We start from the raw sequence: 14,760 nt of genomic DNA, 5'->3' as shown, positions 1-14,760 counted from the left end.
CCAAAGTGAAATTGATAGCACTCATAAAGATTTTATATCTTTTTAATGTCCATAATTACTTCTGTGAAAAACTGTCCTGGCTGGGAGAAAGCCTACTATAGGAAGATACATGGCAGGAAGAGGAAAAATTCTCTGTCTCCCACAAAAAGAAGGACAAAATGACATCAAAGGTTTTCTTCACTTCTAGATTCTAAGATTCAATCTATCCACTTTACATTTCTCAAGCAGAAGTGACCAAAACTTGGGAAAATGATTTTACTAAATAGGAATGCAAATCAAAACTGGGTTTGGTTTACAGAATTTTCAGTAGATATCTTCTGGCCCATTTTGCTAGGATATTTTTCAGATATTCTTTTTTGTATCAAAATTTTTACAAAGTTTTTAGCTGAAGGTAGATTTTTATAATTCCAAATTCAAAAAAATTGTTGGATGAAAAGTTATTTTCGACTGAGAAAACCCATTGTGGTTGGTCTAAAAAAATATCGATTATAGTTCCAATAAGAAATACTGGAGAAGAATCTTGCAGAGTCAGATCATTCTGACAACGATTTGGGGTTTTCATCATGTTTAAAAAGCTTTGAAAATAAAAATATGTAGCCTGAGAATTAGAAAAAATGCTTTCTAAGACTAGCTTCTTCAATTCTACCTTCATGCAAGAACATAACAGCTCCCATGTGGCCATGCTTTCTTTCTCTATTGTTTGAAACAACCATGGATTAGAAAACAGTGCATTGTGAGGGAGGGATGTGAGTTATTAATCAAGTATCACCATTTGTATTTTCTCACTGTATTAAATCACAGGCACCCAGGAAGCTATTTCATCTGTTGACATCTAACTGGGATGATAGAAAAAATAAGACAAGTCAGTGCAGAAGGCCAGGACAAAGACCTATGTGGCTAATGGAGTGCAACCCTTGCACACGGGGATTGAGGAGGAATCAAGTGGCAGGGGGACGCAGTGCTGTATCCTCTGCACAGGGCTGGACTTCACTTCTGGCAACAGAGGCAGCAGGGAAAGGCCAGGTGGCACTCAGCAGGCTTCCTTGGCTCCCCACCTGCACAGGTGAATGCATGGTGCTTCTGTTCCTTCTGATGACACCAGGCAGCCACTACTGCTCTGTGGCAGCGGTCACTCAGCTGGGGCACAGATACTGTTGTTTGCTTTGCAGGAGTCCACTTTTTTTGCAGCTGTGGGGGAAACAGCTCTCTCTTGCCTCATCTGCTTGAGACAGCAAAGAGAAGGAGCAGAAGAAGGAGCAGAAGTGAGATGCAGACAAATTTCAGGAAAATAGACCAGAATCCAGCCAGGGCCTACTAAAAGAGGAATCCGCAATGGAAGTTTTGCAGAGCAGCCCTAAAAGTGGTTTTAAGACCTTATCAGTGTGGTCCTGCAATCTTGGCTGGACACAGAAGATATGACACAGAAAGCAGTGACAAAGCTCTCCACAAGGTCAGTTGCATTAGATCAGGTCCACAGCACAGGTGAAAGCTGAGGATCATTCTGCAGGAAAGCACAAGCCTCTATGTAACAGTTAGTGCTGAAGCCAGCTTTACAATATCTACACCCCATGATTATGATATTCCCTGGTTAGAAGAACCAGCTAACAGATGGGTAAATAATGGATTACACCTACTGCTTGGGATTTGATTTTACCCAGTCCTGTGAAGGCAGAAAAACTATGCACTTTGAAGAATTTCTTGTTTGGAAATAATATAATTCACATTCAAAGAAAATCAAGCCCAGTGCAAACATTTGCAAATAAATATGACCTTCTTCATAAAATGCACTTTAACATTAGAGCCCAACCTTGGCAAGTCCTGAAAAACCGAGTTCTTCAAAAACTAAAGGTTCTCATTACCTTTCAGGACCAGCCCTTAACCTCGGTCTCTCCTCAATGTCCATATGGAACTTTCTTCCCTTTTAGGCTTATTTTTGTTTTTAACCAAGAGCCAATTAGACAGATTTTGAATAAGGCTGGAGCACTTTTTGTTCAAATGAGAAATTTTAGTCCCTTGAAGTATAATGGTTTTTCAATAGAAATCCTCTCCTGCTGTGCATTGATCAGCTATTGATTGGTGAGGGTTTAAACCAAATTATCACTGCCAAATAAAAGACCTTCAGGATGAAGGAACTGAGCTGAGCACACTGTTATATGAAAAGTAAGCCAATCCTTTGTGGTGGAATCGAAAGGCCCTGGTCACTCTTGAAGAAAAAAAATGTTAATTGAAAAATTCCTTAAATAGGTAACAGCTCTGAAAGTCTGCTTTACATAAAAGATATGAAATCACAATCAGCCAACAAGGAGAAAAGGATCCTGGAGCTCAAGTGGTTTCTCTCTCTAAATGGTGCTGATTACTTTCCCATTCATGGATGACATGGAGTGATGGAAATTAGTCATTTCAGAAGAAAGGACTAATGACAGCTGAATTTGTGGGCACTGGGGGAAGTTTGACGATTGGCTCCTCGAGACAGAAAGTTAAAACAAATGAACTTCCTATTGGGTGGAAAGATTTATCCCAAACCTAGCAGGAAAAGAGATACACAAACTTGATCGGGCTTTGAAAGATCCAATGTTTTTCATTTCTGCTCTCACTAGCAACAGCAAGGGTTTTGAACTTTGTTGAAAGAACAATGAAGGAGAAATGTGATGATTACACAAAATTGGCTAGTAATAAGAAATAAATTCCCAAACAAGTCTTTTCCTTTACAATTTGGAAATTAACAGAATGCATCTTACTGATCCTCTTAGGCAGGTGTGGGAGGTGGAAGCTCCATCCAGCTGTTGGAATTCCAACCAAAGGTCCACAGAGGCATTAGAAAGCTTTTGGTAACTCCATATAAGTTAAAAGAGATGTCAGTACTCTTAAGGTCAGGCCAGATCTTTGAGGAGCTAACTCTATATACCAGCATCTCAACATGTGCAGGACTGCAAGGATGAGGCAGGATCATACCCTGCCAGAGCCACAGAACACTGCAGTCCAAGTTGCTCCAAAGTCTCCAAAGCTGCAGTCCCCCTGGATCATGGACATGTCTTGCCTTGGCCACATCTGTGCCTGCACTCAGCTCTGCCTCCACTCTGAGAAACTCACCTGCATCACCCTGGCATGGCTCTGTCTCTTCTGCTGGGAGAGCAGAAGTCTCTTCTCCTTTCTTAAGGATCAGGTGCCAAGTACTTTATATATAGCATTTTTCTTAGCATGTCAGAAGGCAACACGGAATAGGATCATTTAGTCATCATGTTTAAGTGTGACATTATATTACAAAGGTATTTCAGGAAAACTAACCTATAACCCCGTTTGCAAGATTTCAGTACCTTAAAGTTCAGGATTGTTCAGTTTCAGGGACAGGTTTTTCCCACTCCTGAATAGCTGGCTCCATAACTAAACTCATATTCCAAAACATCACCATTCAAATTCGTATCTGCAGGGCTCTGTAGTGTCTGGTTCAGGGGTCAGTTTAGTTTGTTTTCCAGATCTCTTGGAAGAGAAAGGTCTGGTTAGGACTCCATGAAAATTCACTTTGTACAACAAAATCATGTTGTCGTGGTTTAAACCCAGTCAGGTAATTCGTTCGCTCACTTCCCCCCCCTTTTCTTGCCCTCCCCCTGCTCTCGGAGGGACGGAGAGGAGAATCAAAAAGAATGCAACTCCCACGGGTTGAGATAAGAACAGTTTAGTAACTAAGGTATAACACAAATCACTATTGCTACCACCAATGATAATAATGATAAAGGAAATATCAAGGGAAGAGAATACAACACCTCAGCACCAGCCGACTGATAACTCGCCCCCCTCAGCCCAACGAAGCACCGACCGATACCTCCTCCAACCCTGCAGTCTCCCAGCCCTTCCGGCTAACTCCCAGTTACATCCTGGGCATGACGTGCTGTGGTAAATACCTCTTTGGTCAGTTTGGGTCAGGTGTCCTGTCTCTGCTTCCTCCTGGCTTCCCCTCCTCCCTGGCAGAGCATGAGGCTCACAAAGTCCTTGGCCAAACCAAAACATCGCTTGTTATCAGCTCTGTTCCCGAGCTGAAAGTCAAAACACTGCACTGCACCAGCTACCAAGAAGGGGAAAAATGACTGCTACTGCTGAACCCAGGACAATTTCAAGACTTTAAAGAAGTCAGAGCCAATATGGTTGCTTGACTTCTTTCAGTGAGAAGAACCATATTTATTTAGTAAAAGCACTCTCTTTGATTATGCTACTCTGTAGGCATTTAGCTGCTGGTAGCTGTAAATTGAGCTCTTGCCCAGATTTTGATGATACAAACATTTCATCCAACAAGATCCAATAGAGGTCTGCCATACCTTCTTTGTCAAGCAGGATACCACAGCAGTAACAGAGTAAATATGTTTGTCATGACTTTGCTAGTATAGTAAATACGGTGGCCAATGCCAGAGACTACAAAAGGTCAACAAAATGCCTCATAAAACCCCCAGTTTTGTAACTGCAGATACCTTGAATGTTAATGTCCCAGCAGAGCTTTATCATTCTTAACCAAAGACCAGATAGATGGAATTCATGTGGGTAATATTTTTATCTATACAGATGACTATTGTTTTTTCTTTATTTTATTTATTAATATCCCAGAGCTGAGAGTTTCATCAGATAACCACATGCACATCAGCCAAGCACAAGATATGCTTTAGGCAAGCGTGCATTCAACCAGGCTTGAAAGAGAGGTAACTGGGAAAAATGTAGTCATTTCTGATAAACAGGAGGTTAAACTAAGTTGTCTAGTTGTCACAACAGGCTCAGAGTTAAGTGAAATAACTTAGCATAAAGAAAGAATTGTGCCTTTCCATTCCTTTTACACCTGCAGCCTTTTGACTGAGAGAATTCCTCGGTGTGAAAAAGTAAGTAGGAAGTAACATATAACTCCAGTGCAATCTGCTGTTGAACACACAAATTTCCCCATTTCTGTTAAGTAATTACCATGGAAGAGTATACTGGATAACGAAAGCACAGTCTTCTTACCATTTCAGTGGTGATGAGTCACCTGGCTTTGGTAGGAGAAAGATCAGTCCATAGACTGAGAGGCAAAGAAATCTGATGATGCTGAAGATAGCAATCTGGGAGAAGGAAAATTTATGCAGAGGAGCCTAGAAATATTTCCTTTGCCTGTTGCCCACAGAATATCTTCTTCATCTTTGCTCAACCTAGTGTATTTATACAACAGATTAATACATTAAATAGTGCCTCCCTAATCTCCAGTTTATCGCCAACATATGGATACAACATGCTTCAAGTCCTAATTCACTGATAATTAGGTTGAATTTTACAGTAAGAATTCAAGGAAAAACCTCTAATAAAGGTGTAGAAGTTTATCATTCACAAAACAAATATCTAATATCAAATATTGCATAAAGTAAAATCTAGTGTTTTGATTGGAGGACCTGATTTGACCCACAACTTCTTGCCAGATTCTGTTATGTCTCTAGAGAATCAGTGCTTTGGGTGGCCAGAAAGGTCCACTGGCTTGAAAAGGCAGGGTGCTGCAGCAATGCTGGGCTGCTTCCCAGAATTCACAGCACAAGCCTAGGACCAGAGCTTCCAAACAGAAATTGAGTAAAGAGAAGTCAGGTCTCACCTCTCCTGCACCCTGAATTTCAGAACTTACATTTTATGTGTCAAAGTTTCATATTACAACCACCAAACTGTCAGACTTTGGCATTTGACACAACATGCCTACTGGGCATGTTTTTCAGACTCCACAAACTCACTGGGCAAATGAAGAATAATTTGTTTAACCATCCACACTTCTCCTTTGATGCAGGTATAATGAAAATCTCTGTTTCATAACAGAGAAAACGGAGCAATGGAAAAAATATCACCTACCTAAGGTGAGGAAACCAGCCTCACAGACAATGCTAGAACACAGATTGTCTAATTACTAGGCTGTGTTCTCCTAATTGCCAAATAAACCCATAACCCTGGCAGAAGAATGATTACGCCTTCATCACCATCCTGTTTACTCAACAATCCAGTAATAGAGCAATGGCTGGGAGAAAATGCATTCTGGTTTTGCAAAACTGTCTCAGAGATTTGACAAGTCATCACACAGAGACCTGTAATGAGTTCAAACCACTCTTAAAGTAAAACTAAAATCTGAAACAAACTTCTGAAAAGGAATCTGTGTCACTTTCTGATACAAACTGTTCATTTACATTCCTTTAATGATCTGACTGTATTGAACCCAACGCACAGAGCAACACATGCAAGAAAGCTCATTTACACTTCCAACTTTGTTTTTCCAAGGGAGCTGTATTATTTACCTCCTCATTTCCCTTGCAGCATTTACGACAGGAGCTATAAGCTAAATGTTCGAGCAATAGATGGAAGATGAAAGGTGACCAAATATATTCAAGCCAATAATAAACAGAGAGCGTTTGTAGGTGAAAACAACCAGCTTGGCACAAGAGAGAGAGAGATAATGCAGTGGGTTTAATAGGAGGCTTTTAACGTTTCCTGTTCGGGATTGGCTGGCTTATTAATGATTTAAGCACAAATTGAATTAACCAAATATTGAACATATGTTCTTTTAAACTCTCTTAAATCTACCAGAGCATTACACGAGAGAGCTATGCGGCCATGCTGTTGAAGTGGGGGGGGGAGGATGACAAGGGATATTGAGGGTAACTGGGTAAGTAAAACATAACCTGAAGGTGGTCAATTTAATGCTGTGTTAGTGGCCTGAACTTTCAGTTCCCAAAGGGAAAGGATGATTAATGCCACTACCAAATGTATACCCATACCTGACCCTGATCTCATCAAATCCTGCTGCCACCATCTGCTGTTTTTAATTCCTCTGCAATATTTGTATTTGCTACCTCCCTCCTACAAAGAGAGGGAGAAAAAAAAAATGTTCCCTGCTTATGAATGGTGTGATCTGGTTGTACTGGCTGAACGCTGGCCAGGAGGCATCTGTTGCTTATAGTCCTGACAGCATCTGCTACTATTTCTCACTTTTCCCAGCATGCTGTGAGATATGGTTTCTCCCAAAGGTGGCCTTTGTATGCACCATTGTCAATTCCATCATTGTCTGCCACAGCCTGTTCCCACGATGCAGTGATAGTTATTACCACGCTGCAAAACCTTTTCTTGCAGGCTATCTGTAATCTAAGATATTGTGTGATTGAGTTATGCAGTTAACCCTTTTCCTATGCATCAAACCATTAAAATAAAAAGAAACAGGCTGGACCATTTTTAGAAGGAAAACCCTCAGGACTTGCAATAGATGGGAAAGTGAAACTTTTTTTTTATTATTTTTATTTTTTTTTTGTTTTAGAATAGTAAATTTGGCAACAACTACACTCAAGGTTTAAAAACAAACAAACAAAAAGACTAAAAGCAAAAGTTGTCCTAACTAGCTGTTTTAATTCCTTTAAAAATACTATAAAGGATGCATTGTTTTTTCTCCTGATTCCTGATACGGCTATTAAGCATTGTAACCAAATGTGTGTGAATGCTATTATTTATGTGTCTGATCTTTAAATACCCTTTGCTAGTGGGATACAGACTGAGACTTCTGATGGACATAGGCGTCCCAAGCTGTCATCTTGGCCTTGTCCTTCTGTCAAACAGTTAGTATGTCAAACGCTTCTCCTGGGAACTTTTAGGGTAAGAGACTGTAAGCATAGAACAGCCCGGTCTCCAGAGAGCAACTTTTAACTCGCGACAATATCCTTGGTGTCAGCTCAGAATAGCCCACTATGGGGCAAGGAGAAAGAAAGCGCAACAGATGTTACTAGTAAAACCATGTTTACAATTCTGTAAAGTTATTGCCCTTATGTATGTACCTTCTGACCAAAACCCACTTAAAAGATGGCCATGTTCCTAGTGGTTGGATTTTTAAGTCAATTCTGTTCAAGTAAATCTTCACATAGAGAATCAGTGCAATTAAAATAGGCATCACATCTAGCACGTGTATGAGCTCCCCCCATTCCCCCTAGATCATCTGTAACAGTGTGGACTTTCAAATAACAGTTATCACTTCCAGACGTACTTATGGCAATTTCTATTTCTGTATAACAATTGCTATATCCCTCCTTACATATATATATATATATATATATATATATCCCTGAATAGCCCTCCTGAAAATACACAAAACATGAGTGATATTTTATCTCCCCAAATGCATTCATATATCCTTTATCTTCTTTTTCTAACTCTTCTTTATAACTTTTCATTAATTTGTGGCTATTTATTACATACAGAATCATACCTAAATCCCCTTAAAGGTACTTCCACAATTTTGCAATAGTTAAAGTAAGCAAGTTACCTGGAAGCAATAATGATAATTAGCTGATTTTTTTAAAATCTAACTTATGCCAAAATATTGGCCAAAAAAATGGAGGGGAAAGAACCATGGAACTTGTGAAGCAGGATTTTAAAATTATGCCCCCCTCAAAATCCGCATCTCTCCTTCTGCCCAGTCCTGAGGATCTCTCGGGTGGTGCAATACAGCACTTGGTGACAGAGCAAATATCAAGAAAGCATTTACAAGACTACATTTGGCTACTGTTCCCCTGTTAGCCTCATTTCTGTTATATTTCTCATCGCCTATATTACATTTTTGGGGAGGAGGGCTTCTGTGGAAGGGGAATATTGTGTTATTTTATACCTCTGTGATTCCTATTTTAAGTGGGGATTCATGTTTTTTCAACTGTGGGTTTATGCTGTCTCCTCTAGTAATGCCAAATGTAGTACTAGCATGGAAGGAACATAAAGACCATGTACTCTACAGAGGTACTACTGTCTTCGGCACCAGCTCATCTTGCCTTCACACTTTTACTAGTTATTTAAAGTCCATTTTCAGTGTTATCATAAATTTAAATGAGGAATTCTGATTTAAAACTGTTTCACTTTCTCTCTGTGCACATAAAAGTTTAGGGAGAATAAGGTACTTTACATGCTAAGCCAGGTATGACGTTAGATAACAGATCTGCTGAGCTGCCATTGGTAAGGACTGTTAAAAATATATTGTTGAATCCAAGAATTCCTCTCTGCACTCTGAAATCCTTTCTCCAGAAGCAACAGATAACAAGGAAAACCATGTCTGGGTGACTCACTTGCAATCTTCTATCTCTAAGGCAGGATGAGGCTGGGGAAGCAAAGAAAGTACCTAGAGGTGGACCACTGTACTTGTAGCACCTGGTCTCCATGCTGGCTGCAAATTCTGCACAGGCAGATTTTTGTGGAGAAATTTAAGATTACATAAAAAAAAAAAAAAAAGAAAGAACGGAGCATGTGCCTCTGAAGAAATCCATAGGTACAAATTGTGTGTGGTATCTATAGATGGAAAGCAATAAAATTATCCTAGCAGCCAGATAACATGATTTCTAACAGAATCATTGAGCAGAATCACGATATACAAATGCTCTGAACAACACATTTCAAACTACAGATTGCACCCAAGTTGGCTGTGGAAGCTCAACTGCTGCAAACTTACCACCATTTCTGAGTCTGTAGTTCCCTGAGGCACTACCTTATCCTTTGCTATTTCCATTAGGATATAATATCCTTTACTGACAGCTTTTTTGCAGGAGGAGCTGTGTGTTTATCATTTCCTGTAACAAGGTGAACCAAGGTAAAAGCTACCATGAAGGGCACTATGATCTCCCTGAGATCTTCAGTAAGATACAGCAAACCCCAGGTGTGAGGTAAGGAGACACAAAAGCACCGCCTTCAACAGAGATCTGCACACTAACGGCATAACATGGCTTAGACAAGCCTCACTGAATATTTGTTCCTATTTCAGGTGAATCGCAAGGGCTCTGTTGCTCTCCTTTGACTCTGCTCGTGGTCTGGACGAAGAACAGTGGATGGCTCCTGTGAGAAGCGGTAGGTGCACCCTGCCCCTCTGACACCAACAAGGAGCCCAAGCCTCACCAGGGTTATAAACCAGAACTAGCTTCAGGCCTGCCAGCAGCTTCCCTCAATGAAAAGCAGCACTGGCACGTTTACAGACAAGTGTGTGTGTTTTCCTGCATCAGGAAATACTGCGAGGAGGCAGCAATATTTCTTTCCCTGTTTGTTACAACAACAGGAACAAGTATGGACAAAAATCCTTTATTATGGGTGAGCAGGGTATTTAGGCTAGGATCTGTTGCTCCTCTTCTCCCTCCAGTGTTATTGTTAGCAGACCAGTTTGCAAACTAAACTCCTGCCGTGTGCAGGTAGGTTTTGATAGCATGAGCTGGAAGCTGCTCTCACTCACCCACTCTTTGTTTATAATTTAGCCAGGCAGCTATAGCTCCCACCATGCAAAACAGATGCTAAAATAAAGCAAAGCAGAGGCAGGAGCACTCAGATGGGGATGGGTTTACTGGAGGAGGAGATCACACACCAGGGGAGATCAGCCACTGGACCTCAGCAGCATGCCTCAAGCCTCACGGCCACGAGTGACCTGCTCCCCACTACCTGCCGGCTGCACCGCGCCATTGCCTCGTGCCTGGGTCTGCCGTCATCCAGCCTCCCTTCCCCGGCCTCCCTGCCCTGCTCTGGCCTTTCCTGGCCTTCCCCGGCCTCTTCCCGGCCTTCCTTCCCTGGCAACAGCGGTGCGGCAGCCAATGGGGCCAGGCCAGGTCAGGGCGGCACAGCGGCGGCAGCAGCGGCGGCGTGGGCCTTTGTGCGGGGTGGCAGGTGACCACGGCGGGGGAACAAAGAGGGGTCAGGGCGGGAGCCGGGTCCCTTTTCTCAGGCCCATGTTCTCCACTCCTCACAATCTGTCTGAATTTAACTTGCCATTGAGGGCCCTGGCTGTAGAAAACAGCTTTATGTCGACTAATCCAGGCAGAAGTAAGGGTAGACACAGAGACAGGTTTGAAGGCGGGGCCGTGGCTATTCTGCTGCCTCTTTCTTTTTTTTTTTTTGGCTTTTTTTTCCCTCCCCCTCCCGTCCCCTCTGCCTCCAGTGAAAAGTTTTCTGAACAAAAAAAAAATGGTGACAAGATTAATCAGCCCGTGGAGCTGAAACACATGCTTGACTTAAACAACCTCTTTGCTGTTATTAACAACTGCTCCAGCATTTCTCTTGTTATGCTAATGGTACAGATTAGAGTAAAATCTATTCCTTCTTTGCTGAACAGGCCAATTGGTAGAGGCTGATCTATTTTTCTGCCCCGTTTTAATTCTTTTTTTCTCCAGGCACAAGTGTTTGCAGCAGCAAGAACAACAGAACGTGAAAAAGAAATAAAAATAAGAGGGAAGAAAAACCTGCATACAGAAGTGACTAGCCCCCACAAGCACTAAAATCATTAATAAATACAAATCTATACTAGCCTGGAAAGAATGTCTGGGTGTTGTAAGATAGGATGACCACAAAAGACAGGAAATTCAACACAGTGGCCAATGCTTTACCTTTAACTCATTCCTTTTTTTTTCTCTTTCCTGCGCAGACACCGAGTGCCCGGTAAAGGAGACAATTTAGTTTTCATAAATTCCTGGGCTGAAAAATGAAGGAACAAGGAGCATTGCTGGCAAGTCCTGAAGAGGGCAACTTGACTCAACACCACACCACGTGCTGGAGCATCGTACGCATGGAATGAGACTGTCCTGTTGCTATCACAGGCCATAGGACTGTTTGCTCTGTGGCATCTAGGGAGCAGGATAGGTGCTTGGTAGTTTGTGCTTCCTGTTAGCTTGGGTCAGGTCCTAAACATTCTTGAGTTTTTCTGTGTTTACCCCCAGCTTTTTAGTAGTTAAAGACTACTAATATAATCAAAGTTTCCAAAAGTAGTCAAAGACAAGTACCCTTTTCACACACAATAGCAAAGATGACATTGCAACCTATGAGTTTATGATATGCTAAATATTTAAAAGCCTAATATGTCTGACATCTCAGAGAGGAGCTTTCAGCAGGTAGTAGCCACTGAGAGAGAATGAATGCACCATCAACTTCCATGTGGAGCACTCATATAGTGTTTATGTTAAAGCCTGTATCACTTCCTCTGGATTTGAATTGTTCCTATATAAATAAGTGGAAACAGCATGATTCTGGTTCTGCCTCATCCTAAGCCAACTTAAGTTAGTGAGACTCTTCCCATTGATTTTGCTGATTTCAACATTTAGCCTCTGCCGCTGTCTCTATACAGTCACTGCCAAGCAGCAAACATCTGCTGCTGTTACCACCTTCTTCAGCCTCCCCAGACCCATTCACAGTTGGTTAGTGCTGTAAACTTGTCTGAGTTCAACGCTGTATGATTTCAGTGAGTTCAGTGGATTTCCAGGATCCACTTGTGAAGCTTGCAGTAAAAGCAGTAACATCTAGAGATACTAAGGACTCTCCTGGGTCAAACCTGGATTTGGATATCAGCACTTTGCCAGCACTAAATTTTATCAAACGGATTTCATAATTTCAGAACCAAAGACCTAGGGGATTGTTAGATCATCTGCTCTGACTTTCTGCATACCATATGCCATCATACTTTGCCCAGTTATTCCCATGTTGAGCCTAATTACCTGTACTTGATTAAAACAGATCACCCATCCTGTCCTAATGAAATGAAATGTAAAAATGGGAAACTACTACCTCCTGTAGTAGTTTGCACCAGTATTTGAATGACCTTCATTCTTTAAAAACATGTGCCTAGCTTCTCATTTCAGTAAGCCTGGCTTCAGTGTTTGGTTTTGACAGATTTGGCTCTACTGGAGTAAAAGAGCCTTCCTGAACATGGTATTTTCATCTTGTGAAAGAATGTCTTTGCAATCTTTGTGTCTTTATGCCTTTTTTATTTTCTTTAATATATAAACTGGTTGAACTCCTTAGGGTGTTCACTGCAAGCCACTTTCTTGATCTTTCTTTGCTGTTAATTGGAAATTGCCTACTCTCACTTGCTAATCTGTCCTGTAGTGACAGGACAAGGGGTAACAGGTTAAAACTTAAACAGGGGTAGTTTAGATTGGATATAAGGAGGAAATTCTTTCCTGTTAGGGTGGTGAGGCACTGGAGTAGGTTGCCAAGGGAGGTTGTGAATGCTCCATCCCTGGCAGTGTTCAAGACCAGGCTGGACGAAGCCTTGGGTGACATGGTTTAGTGTGAGGTGCCCCTGCCCATGGCAGGGGGGTTGGAACTAGATGATCTTAAGGTCCTTTCCAACCCTAACCATTCTATGATTCTATGAATCCTGTGCAAGCACCTAAGGACTGCTTTGACCCATTTACCATAGCCATGCTCAGGCAGCTTGTTTACTGCCAGCCCTCTCCAAAATTGCCATATTGCAGGAGGTAACCTCACTTTCTCAAGGAGTGGTCTTACTTCCTTGCTCCTAAGTGTGCACCATTTTGCAGCTTTAAACACCTTGTGTTTCTCAGACACATGATCATATTGCTGCATGTAACTGCTGTGTCCTCAACCATTCTGCTGATCTTTGTATGTAACTATATTTAGAAGGCTAATTATTTTCACTCCAAGATGAGCAGGATGAGGCTTGCATCTGGCTGCTGTCAAGCACACTTGGAACAATCTCATTGAAAGAAAATTACCCAGGGATAACTTCTCTTCAACACAGGCTAGTTTCCAGCTATTAACTTATTTATCCCATGGTCGAGTGGTATTTTAAATAAATTTAGGTTCCCTTAGCATGAATGCTGCATGAAGTATATCTCTGTAGTTATCTTTAAAAGTTGAACCTTGAAACTCATTAAGGAAGGAGTTGGCAGTTAGTTGACAAGATCAGCCTTCTTTGGTGTCATTGATCCAAAGGTATATCCATCTCCTAATTCTTTATTGATTAAAATCTATATCAGTCTAAGCATTATTTCCCCTCAGATAAATGGTATGCTAATTGGGTCACTGTTACTTGGGTCACCATTACTTGGATCACCCTACATGCCCTCCTTGAATATCAGCAGGCCATTTGCACTCTGTACAGCTGGAGTATCCTTGGTACTCTGATATAAATTGAATACCAACAAGCTGAAGATTTCCTCAGTCAATGATTTCTGAACTTCCAGGTATAAGTTACTGAGCCCTGATGGTTTATAAATGATTGTCACTAAAAGATGATGCCTTGTTTTCCTTCCAGTAACTCAGTGTCTGAAAGGAGTTTCTGTGATATTCATAAAATAGAAATACATCAGGAAAAGAAAAAAAAAAAAAACAACAGTGAAATACCTATTTTTCCACATCCAGAGAATCTTTTCTTGTAATCTCCAGCTGCTAATACTTATATCCCATCATTAGGATTTATTTTGTTCCTACTGTAGTTTAAAAAATATTGCTGTTCATGGTCTTCAGAAACTCCAGATAGGGATTTACCCAACTTTGGCTTTCACTTACCATTTTCTGCATTTCACCCCTTATTATAGCCTTTGCTATCAATTTTATCTTTTTCATCACACTTTCTTATTTCTGACTTCTGTTTTCAATATTTTTCCAATGCTTTGTTTATTCCTCTTATAAGTGCACAGTTACAGTAAAATATCACTTCTAACCAGAACAAATATGACAATGCACTGCATTTTTAGCATATCAACACTGTGATAGACTCCCTAAAGAAAATGAAAGAAATAACAGACTTTAAAGTCCAAAGCACTGCACCACTGCATTGGTGCAAAAAGGTGTGACAGAGACAGGGCCTACAGCTGGTTTAGGGTACTGCCACTCCTTCTTCTCACCCAAAAGTAGGTAGGCTTGGCTTCCCCAGATAATTCTGTGTGAAATGAGCATCAGAGCACATTTTGTATTAGCTGGGTTTTAATCAGAGAGAGAAATCCAGGCATTTTGAGACACCTACTAGGTAAAAGAAGTTTT

General features: G+C 41.2%; 1 long non-coding RNA gene across 1 annotated transcript; it reads right to left on the bottom strand.

The window, feature by feature from the left end:
* Nucleotides 1-392: 392 nt before the first annotated feature.
* LOC134175730 (uncharacterized) lies at nucleotides 393-5,252 on the bottom strand. Its single transcript, XR_009969127.1, has 3 exons — nucleotides 5,003-5,252; nucleotides 3,315-3,477; nucleotides 393-1,219 (listed from the first exon to the last, which is right to left on the bottom strand). It is a non-coding gene; the product is annotated as an uncharacterized LOC134175730 (long non-coding RNA).
* Between the last annotated feature and the right edge of the window lie 9,508 nt (nucleotides 5,253-14,760).

Source organism: Pezoporus occidentalis, unplaced genomic scaffold (assembly GCF_034315485.1).
Source record: "Pezoporus occidentalis ecotype Australia unplaced genomic scaffold, CSIRO_AGI_Poc_V1 ctg7, whole genome shotgun sequence".
Taxonomy (NCBI): Eukaryota; Metazoa; Chordata; class Aves; order Psittaciformes; family Psittacidae; genus Pezoporus; species Pezoporus occidentalis.
This window is presented reverse-complemented; position numbering and strand designations above follow the sequence as displayed.